Consider the following 16579-nt stretch of genomic DNA (forward strand, 5'->3'; position numbering starts at 1 on the left):
CAAACAGGCTTTAAGTTTCGCCAAAAGTTAACGCTTTAAGGGGTCATCTGGTTGGAAACAAGTTATCCGGATTACTTATCGTCAGATTAGTTATTTTGGGATTAATTGTCCACTCTTCTACACGGATAACTAATTTCGGAATTAGTTATACCGCGATTTTATTCCAACCAAATATGGGATAAACTCATCTCAAATTTAATCCTGAGATTATTTATCCCTTATCTCTCGTATCAACTGAGTCCTAAGAGTCCCCAAATACTTATCAAACTCTCTGTTCTTAAGATTTTCTATGTGTGTCCTATAAGTCAATGGTTCGAGCTGTAGAAGTAGACATTAATGTTCCATTAGGTTAAACTGTCTACATCACACTTCTAGGATGCGATCCTTTCAGGGATCCTGCTAACGCAGTATGCATTGTGCACGAGCTGCCCTTTTTCTGTATGTTGAATTTGACGGGAACTATAAAAAGTACAACTATTAGCAGAAGCTTACATTTAGAGGTATAATTTTTTTAGTTTTGTTATTTTAATTTTACTTCTAGAGTCTAATAAAACTTTTCTTGAGGTGTAATTTCTGCTATTTCCTTTTTAATATTTGTTGGGTGTCTAGTGTAAATCTTTTTGTTGTATATTTTAGGATTTGATGAGACTTTATTGATGTTTATAGTTAAATTTTTTTCTTTACCGTTTTCGTTAAGTCTGACAGAAAATAGTTCGGTAAGTATTTTACGAAAACTAAAAATGTTAGCTGTTGACAAACTCTAAAGACCAAAATTGTTAAGTGCATACTTAAGGGATTATTTGGAACCAATCCTCAAACACAAGGGACCATTTTTGTCATCGGGCCATTGATTGATGCAAACAATTCGATGCTAACAATTCGCTTCTTTAACAGCCTTGAGAATATATCATATGCCCTTTCACCTCTTGATGAATGTTCTATCACCATTGGTATTACCCCATCAAATCTCTTATTATTCAAAGGGGTTCCAATGATTATTTGGTTCCGTAGTTTTTGAGCAATTTGAGTGAGCATTGTTGAATGTATGGAGTGAGCGTTGAGATGAATCTTGAATGGACAAAAAATGGGAAGTGTGAAAGGGCAAGCAGAGTTTTTTGGGGATCTATGGTGAGAAAATGACAAAAATGGTTCCTTATGTTTGAGGATAGGTTCAAAATAATCTCTTAAGTATGTAGTTAATAATTTTAGCTCTTTAAGTTTGTCAAAAGTTATATTTTGATACTGTAAGTTTGTCAAAATTTAATATTTTTAGTGTTCATCAATTTTTACCAAACTATGTCTGTTAGATTAGTTGGAACTTAGTATAAATTTCGTAGTTTCTGCTATTTTAATTTTACACTCTATTTATAGGGTCTGATAAAACTTTTTGAGGTATAATTTTTACTTTTTGTAATATATTTTTAGTGTAGGGGTGGCAAAATTAGCCCAAATCTATTTGACCCGCCCAAGCTTTAATAAGTTTGGGCTAGAGTGATTTTGAAGATGGGCTGATTTGGGCTAGCCCAAGTTGGCCCATCATAAATCATCAACCCAAATTGACCCATAAATTGTCTTCCATTTATAAGAATAAAAGCTTCAAAACATGATTAACTTCTTTTTTAATTATTGTTTAATTTTTTTAAAATGTTCATGGTTAATTTTCTTTAGAAAAAATATTTTTATTTTATTTTTTAATTTTTATTTTCTTAATTTTTATTTCCTTATTTAAAAATTTTTACTAGTAACTTTTTATTTTTAAGTTTTTAATTTTTTTTCCCGAGGGTCTATGTCGATCCTTTACACCTTAAAAGAGCCAATCATGAAAACAAACAGAGAAGTCTCATGCTTTGTACAACCCGACCGAATAATAGGGAATTTAAACAAAACGGAATCAAAGAGCAACTAAAAAGGGGAACTAGGAATTACCTAAAAATGGGGTGACACTAAAGGGATACAAACCAGTAACCTAATGTACAGAATTAAAACTAAACTAAACTAGTCTAACTACATAATTCTACTAAACTAGTCTAACTACATAATTCTACATAGAACAGAACCCAAGAAATAAAATAAGAAAATTATATGTTGTGGAGCAGTGAACTTGGACGGGACGACTCGAGTCGAGTCGAGGATGCGATTCTTTACCTTTCACTGAACACTTTACTTTGGCCCGGTAAAGAGAAATCAAAAGCGAGAAAAAGAAAAAAAAATAGATTTTGGGTAAAGATGTAAATATATTCTTCAACTTTGCGATTTAGATCAGATATATTTTTTGTTATAAAAATAGTATATATATACCCCTATAGTTATAAAATGATGCAAATATACCCTACCGTTATAAACTGGTGCAAATATACCTTTTTCGTTGACGAGATTTTAAAAAAAAAATCATTTAGGTTATTTTTTCACTAAAAAAATGCCACAAGACTTTAAAAAGGGTCTACCTATTATTTTCAGTAGATATACTTCTCTAAAGCCACATAATAATTTTTTTGGGTGGGTGAGTCTGATTTGTTTAAAAAAAAATGAGTAGACTTATTATTTTGAAGTCAATATTTTTTTTAAACTAACCAGACCCGACCTACTCCTGAAAACGCATCAATTGGTCAAATGCAGGAGAAAACTTTCTTCCATAGCAAAAGGCCATCTCAATATGAGCCACTCCATGACCTGAATAAAGTTGTAATAACTGATCTACTCAGTTCAAGAATTTTTGTTGATAGTCAGGGAAATAACTGTGATCATCAGAGTCAATTTTCGACATGGCAAAGCATTTGAATTTTAACGTAGGCATAGAAGTAAAGAGATGTTTCCATCTTCTAGATAAAATGCTTGTCCTAACAACATAATGTACCGATAGATGTGCCAACATGGAACGAGGAAAAGAAGAAGAAGAAGGGGGGTTGTGGGGTGGGGTTGAAATGGTGAAGGAGTAAAAAACAAAAAACAAAAAGATTATTAAAATCTTTTTTTTTTACGGAAAAGGGCCAAAACTACCCCTGAACTTTGGGAAATAGTTCATCTATACCCTTCGTGATACTTTAGGACCAATTATACCATTACTGTTGTCACACCCCATTTTAACCTGGGTTAGAGCGGAGTACAACATATTGGAGATTCTTTGTTGCTTTTTTTTAAAGAGTCGCCACCTAATTGATTTTTACAGTGAATTAGGACACCTAATTATTAACTAAGATAAAGTTAAAACTAAACCTTTGTTAATGGTCTGCTTAACCAGTGTGATTCTAGGTAAGGGTTCTATATCATCCTAAAGGGAAGGGGTTAGGCATCCTTTAGAATCCGTTAAACACGGTTATCCGGCTAAACTTAGGTTAATCATTCAATGTTGGATATAGTATTTAAATTTTAAGAAAAAATAGCTTGTGCAGATGAGACTTGTAGAATATAACAATTTATGTCATCTTATAAAAAGGACTTCAAATAATAAGGTTGTTTAAAATGGAACTAGTAATTTGCACAAGAAGGGATTTTAGAATGCTATTTGAAATAAAAGTTTATAAATGTCGTTAAAGTTCTTAAAATAAAATACTAATAAAACCTATAGGAAAGAATATAATTTGTATAAAGGGAGACTTCGAATGCCATAAAATTTATAAATATTATTAAGCTTTAAATGGAAAGTGTTATTTAGAATGAAATTTGTAGAAAATATAATAATTCGCATAAAAAAATGTGAATGACATTTAAAAATAAACTTATAACTATTGCAAAGATTTTTAAATAATGATGCTATTTAAAATAAAATTCGCATGAAATGTGTAAGCAAAAGAAAACGCGAATTTGCGTTAAAACAAACTAAACGATGATGTATTGATTGACTTTTGCGTTTTGGAAGTTCAAAATGTTCTTTAATTTCTGTTTGCGTGTTAATGATGTTTCGAAATTCTCAAGATAAGAATATGTGAATCCTTTAATTTAGAACATATATATGGCCATGTCATTTATTTTGCAAATTGATCATTTTAAATAAAAAAAAACGTAAAGAGAAGGAAATGGTTTGTGAAATTAATTGTTAGTTCTTTCTTAAGTTAACTACCCATAGCTAAGATCAATCCGCTAATTCGTTTAAAGTTTATCTAAATCAGCAAGGATAAAATAAAACGTTGGTCACATAATACACAATCAAACGATAATGACAATAAAAAGAATGAATCAAATAGGCCCAGCCATTTTGAGGCTGTTGGGCCTTGTTCACTGTTGGGCATCGGCCCAGCAGCCCTATTTCCGCTGGGCCGCTGCTGCTGCTGCTGCTGCTCTGGGTCACTGCTGGGCTTCAGCCCAGCAGCCTCCCCTTTTTTTTTTAACTGCTGTTGGGCTAACACGGAGAGGATATTTACGTCGGGCCTTAGCCCAAACCGAATGCGGAGTAGAACGAGTCCTCCGGACTCGTATGCGAGGTTCATGCGGAAAGAATGAAAGAAGGATTAGTATACGATCAATGGGTTAAACATAAAAAATATGAATTCAAACAACTTCATAAATTATGTATATATCGCATATACTTAAGGATAACCCATGCCTACACAGATTAGCCACCACACACATACAAATAGGCAATCCTCAAACATGGACAGAAACTCAAACAGCTGCACATCGTGTGTTTTAATCAACGTAAGGACAACTGCCAGTTTATATCTCAGTTTCGCTACTTACATAGGCAAACAAACAGAACTCACAGCATTTTATGTCATAAATAGGAAGATAGCAGGCAGTGATAGATAGTCCAGTCCAAACATTCATAATATAATTCAACGTATAGTCTAGCAAACATGTTATTTAGGCAGGTATTTCAAAGAATTAGTCTAGGACATATATACTTAAGATGGGCATTAATAGATTTGATAATTTCAAGTCGCAAAGGGCCAACAATCTCAGCAGAACTGAGCAGAATCACAGCTATGCATATAACAACAAGAAGTTAATGGCAAAGCGACAAATGGTCAGGATAAATTCAGAATCATCTTTTGGAATCTTTGCATATATTAGATATAGGCAGGACCATGTTCAGGAATGATATGAAGGTAGTAAGTATGTTAGCTTACATGAGGGTCACAATAGAATGGATCTGGACTAAATCATGTTTATCAAAAAAAAGATCCACAATTTGAGTTTCAGGCAAAGCAACAATCACAATATGGTGGAACAACACCTAAACTTCTTATTAGTAATATTATTAGTTCATAAGTTGCATCACTTAATGATTCATACACATTGATTTAGAAAGCACCAGTTAAACAGTTCCAGTTTTAGTTTCAGGAAAATGAACATTCACACAAAACTCAGACCAAACATTGCCACTGTAATCACATACTTACCATCTATCCAGAGAAGTGAATTTCTAAACACTGTTACCACATCAGCAACTATCCCCATAGACAAGATTCAAACCCCTTAGAGATTTGAGAGAGACTAGAGGATATGCAAATGATATAAGGGAATTGAATTAGCATGTGAATAGGCATGGGGAATACTGGTTTCACAAAGAAGGCAAACTATAGACTAGCAATGATAGTATAAAGGCATATAAGATTCCTGTTTAATTTAGGCAAGGACAAATACTCAAATCACAGGTATGGGTAAACCAGAAGGATACAGGAAATGTCATCACATATGGTCTTATTCAATGTATTTTGGATCTGTTTCATGCAAAGTGTCAAAGGAAGAAAATATTTCAGTTTTAGAGGGGACCTACTATCACCTGCAATTCCTCATGCAAATTCAAACAAAACAGATTTAATTTTCACATAAGGAAAAGGGACAGGGTCAACTGTGGACTCCCAAGTTCACCCACACAGATTAACACAAGTAAGAGAGGGGAGAAACATAATTAATTATTTCCAATTTACTTTAACACATGGAGGATCTGGAGATCAGATGAGACTGGTATCCTAATCCATTGGACTCTGGTTAATAAATGAACCAACAGGAGACTGATCTCTTACACTTAGAGTATGCTTTGCATTGACAGAAGACATTCAACAGGAAAAGTTCGAAGCTAGGCAAAGATTAAGGCTCAAGTACTTATGTAACCAGTTAAACTTCAGTTTAAATCCTTAACATGATCATGCTGAACTATTTAATGATGACAGAGACAAACTAAAACATAACAGGGGTGTTGCCAAGTCCAGAACAGCCTAAAGCTTGGCACTAACCTGATCATGCATTTTGGCAGCAAAGAAGGACTTAACAGATTACAGAATGACCTATACCACTAACTAATTATAGAGGAATTAGTCTCAAACAATATGTGTAGCAAGTATGCATACTGTTTCAGGATTAGACAGACACAATTCTTAAGATGAAATGGAAGTTCAAAGCCCAAGCATTCATGTAATCACCCCCAACATGTGATAACTCTTATACATCAGTAAAGCAGGTGTTTGGGCATTTTAGACAATCAGATCCTCAAGAAAATAGATAGACATGGCTATATTCAGACACCAAGGACATACCAGGCCAACTCTGACTCTACTCAGTGTTCTGTGGAGACAAAAGGCATATAAGGGTAAGCCAGACGACTCTGCAGAACCCTTTTATATGACCTAGACTAGCATTAATACATTCATGAATCACATAGAGACATCAAACTGAAACAACATTCAATGTTATATTGAACCACTGAGATCTCCAAATAAGCATACATGCTTGTATCAACAGGATTTATATGAAATTAATATGGGGTATAGTCATAAACCTAACCAGCATATGATATCACATAAAGACGTAGTCCAGCAAAACCACAGGTTAACTTAAGCAATTCAACTATTCTGTGATCAATCATCATTTGAGCAGACAAACCATGCTTAAGCTGCCATAAGCTAAATAACCTATGGCTAACCAAAAACAAGACATGAAATGAGCCACTGCAGCACAACTAAAAAGGGCAAGCACATACACATAATTAGCAGACTACAAACTAAAATATAAAACCAATCAAATTAGCAGACTACAAACTAAATGTATACCATTTTACTAGATCGAATTCTCAGCGTGCAAACCAATGACATTCAGACTAAGCCGAATATCTTAAACTAAATAACAACAGCAACATCCGACAAGATTTCAACTAAGCCAAAACACAATAACGACTCATTTAATCACAATAACTAAGCTAACATCAAACCCAACCATATCAGCACACAAACATATCAAACTGAAATACGAGGAAGCAAATGGGATTTAACTGACCTTTTGCAGGTGCAGCGAAATGGGATTTTGAATCTTCGATCTACGCTCGAATTCGCAAGATACTAGGATCCCTTTTGAGTGCGATTTTCGTCTATAATGAAGTCGAACCTTTGTTTCTAAGGCTACGGCTCACTCAAACAGAAATGAAAACGGAACAGAGAAATTAAGATCCAAAAAAAAAGATGGATTCGATAGAATTTCTATGGCTGAAAACTTCTTAGTTTTGGGGTTTCGATGTTTGAAAACTTCTTCTATCTAATTTTGGCTATCAAACAAAAGAAAAAAAGCCCCCTTCAACTCTGATTCCTCTTCCTCTTTATAGGTTTTTATTTTCGTCGTTTTGTACTGAAAAAAGGGGGAAGGAGGAGCGGGAGAGAGATAAAAGTGGGGGACAAGGGTGAGTGGGGAGCGGAGAAGAAGGAGGGAACAATGGAGAGTGGGAGCGGCGCGAGAGAGAAAAGAGAAAGGGGAAAAGGAAAGAGATGAAGCGGCGGAAGAAAAAATGTGAAGGGAAACCCTAAGGGTTTCCCTTATTTTGCTGAGGAATGAATTGGACCCGGTCTATTTGTGGACCGGGTCAAATTTTAGACTGCGTATTTAAAGAATGGGCTATTAAATTAAACCTGGACTGATCTAAAATTGAGATAAAAAACATGGTCTAGTCTGAAAATATTAGGAGCCAATTGGACTTTGATTTGGGGTCCGGTAAGTGAAAATACGAACTGAGTGCAAGAAATAGTTTGGCTTCTAAATTTGAAATAAGAGACACATTTTGATTAATGATGTACTAAGGGTGCCAAAATATCACCTAATACGGAAATATGTAATTATAAAAAGACCCCGGGTAAAAATTATATGATGTCGCAAGTGACCGTGCTATAATATTTAATAACAAAATGCTATCATCAGAAATGTGCGAAATAAATGCGATGCGTGTGCTGAAGTTGGTAGAACCTCGAGAAATGCAAGTTTCAATAATACTAAATAATAGCAATAAATAAATAGCGGTAGTGATACTGTTAATAACAATAATGATAATGGTAATGGTGACAAAAACAATAATAGATATAATAATAATAATAGTAAATAACAAATGTTGATAGCTAAAAATGATAATAATTAATAAAGATAATAAAGATGATAGTAATTAACAATAAATAACAATTATTGAAAAATAATAAAATGATAATAAATTAATAATAATAACGATAATAGGGGTAATAATAAAATAATAATGATGATAATAATAAGAGAAATAATGATTTTAATAATAATAATAAATAAAAATTATTGATAAAAATAATGATAATAATTAATAATGAAAATAACGATGATAAAGATGATTAATAAATTGATAACAAATAACGTTGATAATAATGATTAGTAATAATAATAATAATAATAATAATGAAAATTGAAATAACAAGAATAATAATAATTAATGACAATTAGTAATAATGGTAATTTAATAATAATAATAATAATAATAATGATAATAATAATAGTTGTAACAGAATAATGAAACGCCGTTATTGATAGGGACTAATAACTATAGTAAACATAATATATATTATTATTTATTTTTTATTTTATTTTATTTTATTAAAATATTAGAAGCGCAAATATATATTTTGGAGGAGAGGCGGGACAAAATTGGGTGTCAACAACTTGTCCCTCTTTGCCTGATAATGATGAAAGAATTTTCGGGCAAAGACGTTGACTTAGTAGCCTATTTTGTCCCGGCTAGAGGATTATGAAGGACTAAGGGTAAATAAAATTACGGCCGAACTCTGGTCTTTGAATCGCCTACATATCTCGGGTTGCACGAGAATCAGGCCGTGTGTAGTTCTGGGAAGACTATGACACCTATGACTGGCAACTCACGATTTGATGCGGATCTCCGCAAAATATTGTCCCAGTGTCGAATTATGATGACACTGGGTATCGTGATAGAAACTTGAAAATTGATTGTGCTGGAATGTGAACGGGAAATTCGAATTTGGAGCCGAGTGTTCGAGGTAGATCTTTGACCTTTGTCGAGAAGTCTGCTTGTCCTTCCCGACGTATTGCCCCAGTTCGCTGCCGAAGAAATAGTTCCACGTTGCGCTAAAGCTCTTGCGAAACTAAAACTGGATGAAAATAGTCAGTAAGAATAAGTATTGAAATACAGTGACGCAAGTGCGGTGCGATGCGGCTGCGCATGTGCAGGGTATTAATAAAATAATAATAATAGAACGAAGCACGTGCGGTGCAACGTCTTTATGCGGAAATTTAGAAGGGCGGTGCATGGCCCAGTAAACATATGAACGCGATGCGAAGAGCGGTGCACAGCTCACGCATCATATGAAAGGCGGTGCATGGCCTTGTGCAGAAATTTAAAAGGGCGGTGCATAGCCCATGTGATATATGAAAGGCGGTGCTCAGCCTTATGCAGAAATTTACAAGGGCGGTGCATGGCCCATGTAATATATGAAAGCGATGCGAAGAGCGGTGCGCAGCTCATGCATCATATGAAAGGCGGTGCATGGCCTTATGCAAAAATTTGAAAGGGCGGTGCATGGCCCAGGCAATATGAAAGTGATGCGAAGGGCGGTGCGCAGCCCACGCATCATATGAAAGGCGGTGCATGGCCTTATGCAGAAATTTAAAAGGGCGGTGCATGGCCCATGTAATATGAAAGCGATGCGAAGAGCGGTGCGCAGCTCATGCATCATATGAAAGGCGGTGCATGGCCTTATGCAGAAATTTAAAAGGGCGGTGCATGGCCCATGTAATATGAAAGCGATGCGAAGGGCGGTGCGCAGCCCATGCATCATATGAAAGGCGGTGCATGGCCTTATGCAGAAATTTAAAAAAAAAGCGGTGCATGGCCCAGTAGATATATGAAAGCGATGCGAAGGGCGGTGCGCAGCCCATGCATCATATGAAAGGCGGTGCATGGCCTTATGCAGAAATTTAAAAGGGCGGTGCATGGCCCATGTAATATGAAAGTGATGCGAAGGGCGGTGCGCAGCCCACGCATCATATGAAAGGCGGTGCATGGCCTTATGCAGAAATTTAAAAGGGCGGTGCATGGCCCAGTAAATATAAAAAAGCGATGCGAAGAGCGGTGCGCAGCTCATGCATCATATGAAAGGCGGTGCATGGCCTTATGCAGAAATTTAAAAAGGGCGGTGCATGGCCCAGGCAATATGAAAGTGATGCGAAGGGCGGTGCGCAGCCCACGCATCATATGAAAGGCGGTGCATGGCCTTATGCAGAAATTTAAAAGGGCGGTGCATGGCCCAGTAAATATATGAAAGCGATGCGAAGAGCGGTGCGCAGCTCATGCATCATATGAAAGGCGGTGCATGGCCTTATGCAAAAATTTAAAAGGGCGGTGCATGGCCCAGTAAATATATGAAAACGATGCGAAGAGCGGTGCGCAGCTCATGCATCATATGAAAAGCGGTGAGTAATTCAGGTGCAGTGCAATGCGGATGCAAGCACACGCAGTGGCATTTAAAAAAGGATAAAAGCAATGTATTCGAAGGCAATACAGAATATTTGCATTGATATATATTTGAAGAAAATAATTTGCAAGATTAGCTTATTGTGATCGCCGAAAGTTATTGATATTTGAAGATATAATTGATAGAAGAATGCTCAAACCGTTTGACGCGTCATCCTTACAAGGTCGTGCCTACCTCGCTCCTGCAACTTGGCAACCTGCATCCAAAGAAAATTTTTGTAAGTTTCGGGGAGGGGGTTGATTCGCGTTGACTTGAGGATCCGGCTCTTGGCGCTTCATGCCTACAACTTTCTATGAACTTGTAGCCTCCGCTAATTCTGAGTCTTGGCCGACTAGTAAACAGTCTGATTACGATCACATTATTTTGGAAGAAAATAGACATAGTAAAATATATGTATGGTGATAAATAACTTTTGCTGAACTCGGAACTGTGACACATTGTGAAACAAAGCGAATGCCCCTCTTCCGAAGTTTTCTTCTGCCCGACGACTCTGTTGAAAACATTCTCCCGAGCCTGTCGATGTTATCCTGAGGCGATCCCTCTTTTTTTTTTTTTTTTTTTTTTTTTTTTTTTCAAAATGGCGAGACCGAGCCTACATAGGCTGCCTACGTATCCCACTAGGGGAATCAGGTCGAGTGTAGTTCAAATTACAAGCCAAACTGCGATTGGGGAGAATAAAATGATGTGACCGAGGCCTATGCGGGCCGCCTACGTATCCCCCATGGGAATCAGGTTAGGCGTAGTTCATATTACAAGCAAAATAAAATTGGAATTTTGAAGTGATGTGACCGAGGCCTATGCGGGCCGCCTACGTATCCCCCATGGGAATCAGGTCAGGCGTAGTTCATATTACAAGCAAAATAAAATTGGAATTTTGAAGTGATGTGACCGAGGCCTATGCGGGCCGCCTACGTATCCCCCATGGGAATCAGGTCAGGCGTAGTTCATAATTACAAGCCAAACTGCGATTGGGGAGAATAAAATGATGTGACCGAGGCCTATGCGGGCCGGCTACGTATCCCCCATGGGAATCAGGTTAGGCGTAGTTCATATTACAAGCAAAATAAAATTGGAATTTTGAAGTGATGTGACCGAGGCCTATGCGGGCCGCCTACGTATCCCCCATGGGAATCAGGTCAGGCGTAGTTCATAATACAAGCCAAACTGCGATTGGGGAGAATAAAATGATGTGACCGAGGCCTATGCGGGCCGCCTACGTATCCCCCATGGGAATCAGGTTAGGCGTAGTTCATATTACAAGCAAAATAAAATTGGAATTTTGAAGTGATGTGACCGAGGCCTATGCGGGCCGCCTACGTATCCCCCATGGGAATCAGGTCAGGCGTAGTTCATATTACAAGCAAAATAAAATTGGAATTTTGAAGTGATGTGACCGAGGCCTATGCGGGCCGCCTACGTATCCCCCATGGGAATCAGGTCAGGCGTAGTTCATATTACAAACGAAAGGATATTGATTGGAATTATACCCAAAAGACCTAAACTGATATAGGTTTGTCATGCATCCCGCCACGGGGAGTAGTGTCATTACATGAATAAGTGTTGCGGGATATTACATACAAATAAAGAAGGCTTCTAAATATAATATCTCTTGACGGCATCTGCGTTGATAGCTTTCGGCCAAATTTCGCCATCCATTTCTGCTAGGATTAACGCTCCTCCAGTCAATACTCGATGAACCATATAAGGTCCCTGCCAGTTAGGTGCAAATTTTCCTTTAGATTCATCTTGACATGGGAATATGCGTTTCAGTACCAATTGCCCCGTTTTGAATTGCCTCGGTCTTACTTTCTTGTTGAAAGCTCTGGCCATTCTATTCTGATAAAGTTGTCCATGACAAACGGCATTCAATCTCTTTCCATCAATGAGCATCAATTGTTCGTATCGATTCTGCGTCCACTTAGCGTCACTTAACTCAGCTTCTTGGATGATTCTCAAAGAGGGTATTTCTACCTCAGCAGGTAACACCGCTTCTGTCCCGTAGACCAAAAGATAGGGTGTTGCCCCTGTTGAAGTTCTCACGGTAGTGCGATACCCGAGAAGAGCTAACGGCAGTTTCTCGTGCCAATGCTTGTAATTATCGATCATCTTCCTCAGTATTCTCTTGATGTTTTTATTGGCTGCTTCAACTGCCCCATTCATCTGAGGGCGATAAGGAGTGGAATTGCGATGAGTAATCTTGAAGGTATCGCAAATCTCCTGCATTAGACCACTGTTAAGGTTAGCGCCGTTATCCGTTATGATTGACTCCGGGACTCCGAATCGGCAAATAATGTTGCTCCGAACGAAATCCGCTACCACCTTCTTTGTTACCGACTTATGTGAAGATGCTTCCACCCACTTTGTGAAATAATCAATGGCTACCAAAATGAACCTGTGCCCATTCGATGCTGCTGGCTCGATAGGACCGATGACATCCATACCCCAACTTGCGAAAGGCCACGGAGAACTTGTCACATTTAATTCATTTGGCGGAACTCGAATCAAATCACCATGAATCTGACATCGGTGACACTTCTGCACAAAACGGATACAATCGGACTCCATAGTCATCCAGAAATAGCCTGCGCGAAGGATCTTCTTAGCCAGTGTAAAGCCATTCATATGAGGCCCACATGTGCCGCCATGCACTTCTTCAATCAAACGAGCCGCTTCTTTAGCGTCAACACATCTTAATAATCCTAACTCCGGAGTCCTCCTATACAGGATTTCTCCGCTTAGGAAGAAATGGTTTGCTAATCTCCGAAGCGTTTTCTTCTGAACACTAGTTACCCCTTCCGGATAGTCTCCGGTCTTAAGATATTTGTTAATGTCGTAGTACTAAGGTTCCCCATCAGGCTCTTCGTCCACATAGAAGCAATGTGCATGTTGATCGTGCACGTTTATCTTGATAGGATCTATGCGGTTCTTGTCTGGATGCTGAATCATAGAAGACAACGTGGCCAAAGCATCAGCGAACTCGTTCTGTGTCCTTGGAACGTGTTTGAATTCGACCTTAATGAATCTCTTACACAAATCCTTTACGCAGTGCAAGTACGGAAGTATCTTCCCGTTCTTAGTTGTCCATTCGCCTCGCACTTGATGAACCAGCAAGTCTGAATCGCCTATAACCAGAAGCTCTTGTATATGCATGTCAGCTGCCATTCTGAGGCCGAGAATACAAGCCTCATATTCTGCCATATTGTTGGTACACGGGAACTTGATTTTGGCTGAAATGGGATAGTGCTGGCCTGACTCTGAAATCAAAACTGCTCCAATGCCGACCCCTTTAGAATTTGCCGCCCCGTCGAAGAACAGCCTCCACCCCGGGTACTCTTCTGCGATGCCTTCCCCGATGAACAACACTTCTTCATCCGGGAAATAAGTTTTAAGGGGTATGTATTCCTTGTCCACAGGATTCTCTGCAAGATGATCAGCTATCGCCTGCCCTTTGACAGCCTTTTGAGTAACATACACAATGTCAAACTCGCTCAACAACATTTGCCACTTAGCTAGCTTCCCCGTAGGCATAGGCTTCTGGAAGATGTACTTGAGTGGGTCCATCCTCGAAATGAGGTAAGTAGTATATGCAGACAAATAATGTCTCAACTTCTGTGCAACCCATGTCAAAGCACAACAGGTGCGTTCCAATAACGTATACCGTGCCTCGTAAGGTGTGAACTTTTTACTCAAGTAATATATCGCTCGCTCCTTCTTTCCTGTCTCATCATGCTGTCCTAATACACACCCAAAAGCATTTTCTGATACGGACAAATACAATAACAAAGGTCTTCCAGCTTCTGGAGGCACCAAAACAGGCGGGCTAGACAAATACTCTTTGATTTTGTCAAAGGCCCTTTGGCAATCTTCAGTCCATTTGGTAGGAGCATCCTTCCTCAATAACTTGATTATTGGTTCACATATCACCGTTGATTGTGCTATAAATCGGCTGATGTAGTTGAGGCGCCCGAGGAAACTCATCACATCTTTCCGACTCTTTGGAGCGGGCAATTCCTGAATGGTTTTTATCTTCGAGGGATCTAACTCTATGCCTCTTCTGCTCACAATAAAACCCAACAATTTCCCTGCAGGTACTCCAAATGCACATTTTGCGGGGTTCAACTTCAGATTATATCGCCTCAACCTGTCGAAGAACTTTCTTAAATCCGTTAGATGGTCTGAGCTCTTTCGTGATTTGATGATGATATCATCCACATAGACTTCAATCTCTTTATGGATCATATCATGGAAAATGGTGGTCATGGCTCTCATGTAGGTAGCTCCTGCGTTTTTGAGCCCGAAAGGCATCACCCGATAGTAGTACACCCCCCAAGGTGTGATGAATGCTGTTTTCTCTGCATCTTCCTCATTCATTAGGATTTGATGATATCCTGCGTAGCAATCAACGAAAGACTGCAACTCATGCTTTGCACAATTATCAATAAGCATATGAATATTCGGGAGGGGAAAGTCGTCTTTTGGACTGGCTTTGTTGAGATCTCGGTAATCCACGCACACTCTAACTTTGCCATCCTTCTTAGGCACGGGAACGATATTGGCTAGCCAAGTGGGGTACATCGTAGTTCGTATGACCTTTGCATCGAACTGTTTAGAGATCTCCTCCTTGATTTTCAAACTCAAGTCTGATTTAATGTTTCTTTTCTTTTGCTTTATCGGAGGACAGGATGGATCAAGAGACAACTTGTGCGAAACAATGTCAGTGCTTAATCCGGGCATATCATCATAAGACCAGGCGAACACATCTATGTACTCTTTCAAAAGTTTGATCAATTTCTCTCTCTGTGACGGAGTTAAGTGGACGCTGATTCTTACTTCCATCATGATTTTTGAATTACCCAAATTTATGATTTCTGTTTCATCCAAATTTGGTTTTGGCTTATTTTCAAAATATTCATAATCTTTAGTTAATCCTTCAGGTCGCATATCTTCTTCGCATTCTTCATCATCTTGTTCGGCATTTCCTACGGGCTCGCTCGTTTCACTATGTGTCATATTCGAGGTATCAGCAGATCTATTAATTTGACTGCTGAAAATAAAAGAAAAATTGATTAAATAAAGATGGAAAACATAAATAAAAGCATGGCTGGAAAATTGCATTTAAACTTCAATAGTTGGGAGGCAAAACAACAAAAGCATAGGCACGATTCAAGCCTCAATTTTGAATCGTGTCTGTTTCATAAAATACTGAATACAGTTTTGTCTACCAAGACTCCCGAAGAAACGGGGGCAGGGTACAAGTCCAATTGTTCAGGCGACATCCTGGCTCTGCAACCCGGATAGTCGGGTCTTCGGAACATCCACTTGAAACCATGTTGCACTCTGCTTCTCCTTCAATGATGAATAAGTTCTTAAAATTTTCTAGGAGGTCGTCTTCCAGCTTTTCTTCTGACGCCTGGGCAGCGGAATCCCTGAGAAATGATTGATTCAGGGGCGGAACAGGCTTCGGCAAGGGACTAGCACTTCTTCTTTTGAGACTGGCTAAAGCAATCTCCTCAGGGGTGGGCTCATATCCGAGACCGAAAGTATGGTTGTGTCCGGGCAGTTGGATTGGTTCCACAATCCCATTCGAATTCAAACCGAGGCCTTGACCGGGTCGGAAACCGTTCTTCAGCATTTCCCATGCCACCATCATAAGCGCTTGTGGCAATTTTATTTTCCCTGCTTGAACAGCACACACAATCTCTTTGATGTGGAAAACAGATCCGTCTAGTCTTTCCACACTCTCAATAGGAGGAATCGAAACTTCCGGGTAGAGGGAATTGTTGCCTTCTCCATGGATTACCACTTCCTGATGATTCCACACGAACTTCAAACTCTGATGCAAAGTGGAAGGGACCGCA

Source organism: Lycium barbarum, chromosome 10, assembly GCF_019175385.1.
Source record: "Lycium barbarum isolate Lr01 chromosome 10, ASM1917538v2, whole genome shotgun sequence".
NCBI lineage: Eukaryota > Viridiplantae > Streptophyta > Magnoliopsida > Solanales > Solanaceae > Lycium > Lycium barbarum.